Source organism: Porites lutea, chromosome 1 (assembly GCF_958299795.1).
Source record: "Porites lutea chromosome 1, jaPorLute2.1, whole genome shotgun sequence".
NCBI classification, from domain to species: Eukaryota; Metazoa; Cnidaria; class Anthozoa; order Scleractinia; family Poritidae; genus Porites; species Porites lutea.
In genome coordinates this window covers 32,076,693-32,083,660 of record NC_133201.1, presented here as the reverse complement: position 1 = coordinate 32,083,660, position 6,968 = coordinate 32,076,693, and the positions used below count along the sequence as shown (strand labels likewise).

The following is a 6,968-nucleotide window of genomic DNA, read 5'->3' as shown; positions in this document are numbered from 1 at the left end:
CGACACCAATTAATATGCACCGAAATAATTCTTTCAAAACACACTCCTCAGAAGACTTGATCTACATAGCCTGCGAAAACATCCGTTTCTCCTCGCTCTTCGCCGCTGGGGTACCCTGCGAGCAGTGGTTTCTCCAGGCCGGACGCTACAGGAGAGAAACCACTGCGAGCAACCGTCTGATTTTCCATCGAGCATGCGCCCGCACGTGACGCCTACGTCAAACGTCAAATGACGTCACTTCTTCTTGATTCGCGGGAAAATTATGACTTGTGCGCCCGGCCCGGGTTCGGGTGGAGTTGACCGAAAATCATGATCATGAGTTGTACAACGCCGCCGGGCTCCCCAAAGCGGCTGCTCAACCCCAATATTTCCCCTAAAACACCGGCAAGAAAAGGATCTTCACCTAGCTCCTCGAAGAATTGCCTAGTTTGCGGAATTATTCTAAGGATTGAGAGATTTTACGCCTTGTCGCGTCCTGTACTGTTGAGCGCCTAGAACGCAATACTCCAGACAACAGTACAATTTCCATTGGTAAAAGACGATCAAAGGCGGGTTTGTAAAAGCTGTTTCAGGCGATTGGAGCTCATCAAGAATAAAAAAAAGCGTACTGGAAGCACTAGAGAAAGAATTCAAGCGAAGTACAACAGCACAGTGTTAAAGAAGCGTGAAACCACAGCCAACATCCAATGAAGCGACTTGCAAAAGACAGCCCGCAAGATCGCGGTACAAAAAGGATTTGTGTCATCTCAAATTTCGATGCAAATGAACCGGAGAAAAACTGTACAAGAACCGTTTTATTCGCCAGCAACTGTTGCAAAACGCAGGAGGACATTGACTGCTTTCCTCTTGAATACGAGGAAGAGAAAGAAAACTCATTTCCTGGGTACACTGGTTCAGCGCCGAGTGAAAACACTTGTGAAAACAAACCAGACATAAGCAAGGACGAAATCAAGGCGAGATGATTTATATAAAAACGTTGTGCATAATTTCTTATATTTTATTTAATAATTATGAGGTAACTTATCATAGCGCCTTTGTTACTTTTTAGGTTACCAAGTAGCAAACGTTATATTTGCACAGTAATTACATTTGAAGCAAAGATGGTGAAAAATATCGTTCCCTCCGTATTTGCGCCGAGTGGCAAATGTGACAAAAAATCCACATTTGACAACTTTACAGGGGCAGTAAATGCTAGGAAAAAGCGTAAATTTAATGCCTGAAAGGATGAATTTACAGGGATGGCAAATACGATTTTTGCTTCGCTTTGATCGTGTTTGATCCAATCAAAATTCTTGCTCATCATTAATTTGCACGGGAAGCAAAATACTAAATTTACTTCTTCTTCACACATCCAGTACAAAATACGTCGTGCGCGAGAGTATTTGCCGCGAATCCTTGTTGTCGCAAAGAAATGTAGAAATATACGTTTAAGTCGATTTTCTCAATGGGGATAAAATTTTTCAAAGTTAGCGTTTGCCTTGCAACTAGCAGAAACTAAACGTTCATTTAAACCAATTTTCTCTGTCGTTAAGCTTACCATTTACTCCCTCTTTTATTGTACGTTGTCCCAAATCGATTACTACATAATGGAGCAAAGATACCAAACCGGGACTGTATGTTCAGCACTATGCACATATTATTTTATTCAAAAGACAAATGATTAGATTAACGTAATTATTATACAGTCTAACCTCTTCTTATGGACACTTCTATACGACGGACAGTTCGTTTGGTCCCAGAAAAGCCAAAAATCATGCATTCCCTACCTCTATAATACAGACACCTCTGTGAAGCGGACACTTGGTTCTGTCCCTTTGGTGTCCGTATTAAAGAGGTTTGACATTATTATAAGTATCGTGCATTTCCATTCCAAAATAACTCCAAGAAGTAGTTCACGGCAAAATTATTACATAATCTAATAAGAAGAATATTACAAATAAAAGTGTTACTTAGTTACATGTAAGACTGCATAAAATCCCATTAGGAAATCTAAACTGCTGCCTTAATTCTTATTAGCAAGTACCAGTACTTGGTGGATCATCCCCAAAAATTATTGTTAAAGCCTATACAAACTGATGAGAGGCCATTATTGGGAAGTATCAGACTGATGCTACAACGACGATAGTGATGCAAACAAAACTAGCCATAGGCTTTATATACAAATGTATAAGCCAACATCTCTACACATGTATCTCACTTATTGTCGCCAAGTGCATGGCTACAACTTGGACCTGGCTGTGGCATACAAAGTAGTCTACGAGAATTTGCCTACATCTGAGTTTGAATAGTAATGACAAACTGCACACTTTTAACAAGCGACTCACTTTCACAATGTATCTATCTTACACTCCCTGTTTTATAGTTTTAGGATAATCCATTGACTGTCCTGTAATTTCAGCAATTTTAATGGACACAGTCGAGTAAAGATTGACTTTTAGAATAAAACTCTTATCACCTTTCCAATAAGATTGTGCAATTTAGTTAGAGTTGATCATCACAGGATCATCCTGACTAAAGGCACAATAATACATTAGGGACTTTAAGCAAATTGCTACAGTGACCTCTACTATGGTGGTCGTGGTTGCAGTCCTGAAGAGAGTATGTTACTGTTGCCCGTCAAATTTCAACTTTATGCAAGTGGCACCCAAAAGTCACTACAGGGCTTTTCGCTCATTAGGTTTCGTTGTTAGTAAAACGCAGGGAAGACTGAATTACTGCCCAATGAACTAGAAGTGTCAAATACGTTCTTGATTAAGAGAAAAAGAAAAAGGATAGGTTTTAAACCGGAGAAAAGTAGAATTTTATACTCATGTAGAAGCGACTATGCCATCACATTTTGTGCTTCGGCTAAAGGTCATTATTTTACTGGACATCACGCGCACGCCGTCATTTTTGGACTTTTTACTCCCAGTTGCCATAGTAGCGATCACTGTAGCAATATTTGTTACTTTGGTATTATTTGCATCCTGCCCATGAAGGGCAGTTATTTGGTACTGGTCTGTCTGACAAGTATTTATCAACCTCTCTGGTTATTTTCCCGGCTGTTCTTTCTTTGCCTCTTTGACATGCAAGCCTCACAAAAGGCGTCAAGAACAGCATTGATGTTTCTTAGCTTTGACCTCTCTGAGCATAGTGGCCTGATGTACCTGGGTGGTGGATCATTGGCCCTCTCTTCATTGTCTTCACTCTCCTCCAAAGACATAAATTGGATAGCATTGTGTAGGTCTAATAAAGCCTTTATTTTGGCTTTGTCATCTGGAGAAAGTTGTGCCTTGTCCAACACGTCTGTGCGATTCATCAATTTCTGAACACCAAAAAAAACTTATTTAGTCACAGTGGCATGACTACTATAATAAACATTTAATTAACATTTACTTTGTTCTTCAGCAACAGTTTAGTCTGGCAAAATAGTCACCCTAACTATTTTGAATCTTTAGATTTGGTTCTTGCTCTCTACTCTGAGCAATTTACACTACAATCAAACCTTGCATATGAATGGAAAGGGCACTGTTAACATTAAAAATGTCAAAGGGGGTAGGATGTGGCCCTAGTGCATTCTATAACAGTCATTGATTATGTATGCATAAGACAAACATCCAAAACGTGTTGTGTTCTTAAAAAATGAAAGAGCTTTGTGCCCTTAACCTGAAAGATCCAGGTACCCAGGATGAATGTGTTTGAACAAACTAAGACTTCCTTGTCGCCCAAGAGCAACAGTAATATATAGATTTAGCCAGGGCTAAAAGCGAAGCTCCTATTAACTCGAATTTATAATTCAAATCAAACAATAAACTTTTATTCCACAAATCAGTTAACTTTAGAGCACATTCATGTGACTTTTGAGGGAAAGACTACGTGATTTTCGGGAAAAATAATTTGCAAACAGTCCAAGCTAAGAGTGAACTTAATCTTACATCGAGTTGATAGCCTTTATATGTACACCCCAAAAATAGCTATCATCTTCGATCACATTTAAGAGCCATAATGGCTCTTGATCACAGTAGATTATGCCTGGAAAACAAATCAGGCCGAATTTTTTGCGTTCGACATGTTTACTTTACAAAATCTTGCCAACAAGTCTGGGGACGTGTAAACCAACCTTTTATACTTTTTGTACCTCACATCTGAGGTGAAACAGTACCATGAGGCGCCGTTTTCATCGTACAGACCTCGGACAGAATGCAGTGTTTCACACTTTTGCAATACAAATTGCACTCATTCAATATTTAGGACGATCAAAGCAAGCGTGGGCTAGCTTTTAGCGAAACCGTCAAAAAAATTTCCAAAATCACCTATACGGCTAGCCGGTTCTCACTTTTGACAAGTCGACTGTTTAAATTAAGATTAATATAGTTATACGCTTCAACGCAATAAAGAATTTATTATGTTTATTTTTTATTTAATGATTCTATAACGATCTGTAATCTTCAAAAGCGTATGATACGCGCGGCATTTTGACTACTCCTGCAAGCGATGTTCATGAGCGACTGAAAACAAACGGCACAGCGATTAAAATTGCAAAAGAGACTACTAACAATCAATAAAGAAAGGGAAAATAATAAGGTGAAACATATACAGAGACAACAATTTTCATTCACGAAGACAAGTATTAAAGTGTCTCTGAAAATCCTTGTTTACGTTTTAAGCCGGCTTCCCGGTGTTTGCTTTTTTCAAAGATGAACTTGAGGCAAGAAAATCGCTCAAAGCTTTCTTTTAAAGCCAGAATTATAACCAAATATTCTTTGGAACGTTTTCTTTCTATTTGCGGTGAGAAACTGTCTAAAGGCTTTTTAAAGTTCCATAAGCTTATAATCAAACCTGATACTCGGTCACTCTCGGTCAGATCATTGTCTCAAATCTTACAAACGTGCATAAACCAAACAGCCGCGTAAACTACGCTCGACTTCATTAAATTAGATATAAAAAACAAACATCAAATACAATAATTACTCAGGCTTACCTTTCGAGATGCACTGAAAACTATCAAGTAAGGCCAGAATCGCTTCAGACTTTTCAACCGTCTTACGCATCAAGCATGGTGAAAAACGAAAACGATGCCATCCGAAATCGGATTTCCGACTTTGCCAAAGCGACGTATTTCTCAACCAAAAACCCAATAAACAAACTAGCCATGAATAACAGAAGACTCTTGATAGCAGCTGAATTTCACTTTGTACATTCAGTGGAAAAAGACAGTTAAAAACATCATAAGTTGACACAAAACTCTGTCAGCTTCAGCTGTCAAAGTAAACAAGTTTCAAGATGCTGCATAAATTTTCCGCGTGAACTCACCTGTCAAATTTTGACCAATCAGAGTATAAAAATTGGACGTAGAGCGTGACCAACGCGTGACCTTGGTGAGAAAAGTCAAAAGCAACTAGCATGTCCTCCCTGCCTGTGAAAACTGGCTTAATTTTTAGCTGCCGAGGTCAGTTTGAAATCAAAATTTTAATTGTGCGGCACATATAAAACACAACATTAAAAAATTAAACTTGAGCCTGCAATCATTTGAAAACTAGTAACTTGTCAGCGGATAACTTCAAAAAGATACTCGACCTCGATGGGTCGACACCTGAGCCCGCGATACGATCAGGTGATACTGATCAGCGGATACCCTGTTTTGACAGCTGTCAATTGATCACAAGATTGATGTGCAATATGTCTGCAATCTCAGTCTTCCTGTGCTCCCAAACTAGCTAGAAAGTGTGAGATTGAACATTGGTTGCCTTGGGTGCGGACGAACGGGCGGGCGGGCTGAGGGCGGTGTACGGTCACGTGATTACCAAATTTTCTGGGATGGGTAGATTTACTTACCCATGGTGCTCCGCAGGCGCGCTTCGCGCGCCAGAGCTCCGCTAATACAACAGGGGCCACCAGGCACTGCCAAAGCACAGCTCTGTTGCAGGACAGGCTAAATAAATCACTAAGTGGATGACTTAAACTACACAGTAAAAATATTTGCACTGCAAGCATTAACAAAATAATGTACATGTATTTTACCTACCTTTTTAGCTCTCAAATTGGAATCTTGTCTGAACTCTGTGTTCTTCAAGTTTTCCATTTTACTGCCTTACCATGTCTGCGCGGGTACTCCTCTGACTCCAGTACTGAAAAATGGCCCCTAGCAAAAGGAAAGCATGTTAAATGTGCAGGTCTGTAGAAAAGGAATTAAGAGTGCTTCTTGGTGTTGTTAAAAGTATTGTTGGTTTGCTCCTGTTTTTGGTGTGGGTATTATTTAGTGGCTTTTCCATCTTTTGTGTTTATGTCATTAGGGGATTGCACTTGTCGGCAACACCAAGAAACTACAGTGGAACCCCGTTATCATGGTCATCAATGGGCCAAAAAAGTTTTGCAGTATTAATGGGGTGACGGTATTAATGAGGGTTTGTTTACAAGAAAATGTATGGTGGTTTTTGCCAGGTGGCCAAAAAAAGTGGCTGTAATAACAAGGTGACTGTATTACCGAGGTGGCCGTAAGGCAGGGTTTCACTGTACCAAATTCAAGAAACTTAGAAAAGTGTACAACTTACCTTTTTTCTCTGTTTTGGGCCATTTCTTTTACCCAAAATTTCCCCTCACCTCATTAACCAAAATACCCTCAATGTTTTTGTTCTCAACATCAGTATACCTCAAAGAAATAAAGACCAAAAAAAATGTCAAATATTTATATCAAAATAATAATACATGTATTACATGCATTGCAACAGCCTGGTTCTAAAAAAACTAGAGAGCTTAAAATGAGGCAGTTTTCTGGTAGTGCATTACAACGAAAAATATTTTAAAAATGGCGGTTACTTTTATCATAGAATAAAGCCGTTATCAGAGTGCTTGAGGCACAAAACAAAATTAATGTGTAACAATATAAAAATCTGTGTAATCGTCAAGTTGATCTCCTTGTGGTATTTGTAAAAATTGAAAGTATCATAACACAAGCACCATTTTGTCCACTCAAAGAAGGATAAATAGAA

At 39.1% G+C, this 6,968-nt stretch overlaps 1 long non-coding RNA gene across 1 annotated transcript; it reads right to left on the bottom strand.

Annotated features, from left to right (window-relative positions):
- Positions 1–1,609: 1,609 nt before the first annotated feature.
- Positions 1,610–6,650, bottom strand: LOC140948455 (uncharacterized). The gene is made up of 3 exons (XR_012167045.1): positions 6,531–6,650; positions 6,005–6,121; positions 1,610–3,304 (listed from the first exon to the last, which is right to left on the bottom strand). It is a non-coding gene; the product is annotated as an uncharacterized lncRNA (long non-coding RNA).
- Positions 6,651–6,968: the final 318 nt, after the last annotated feature.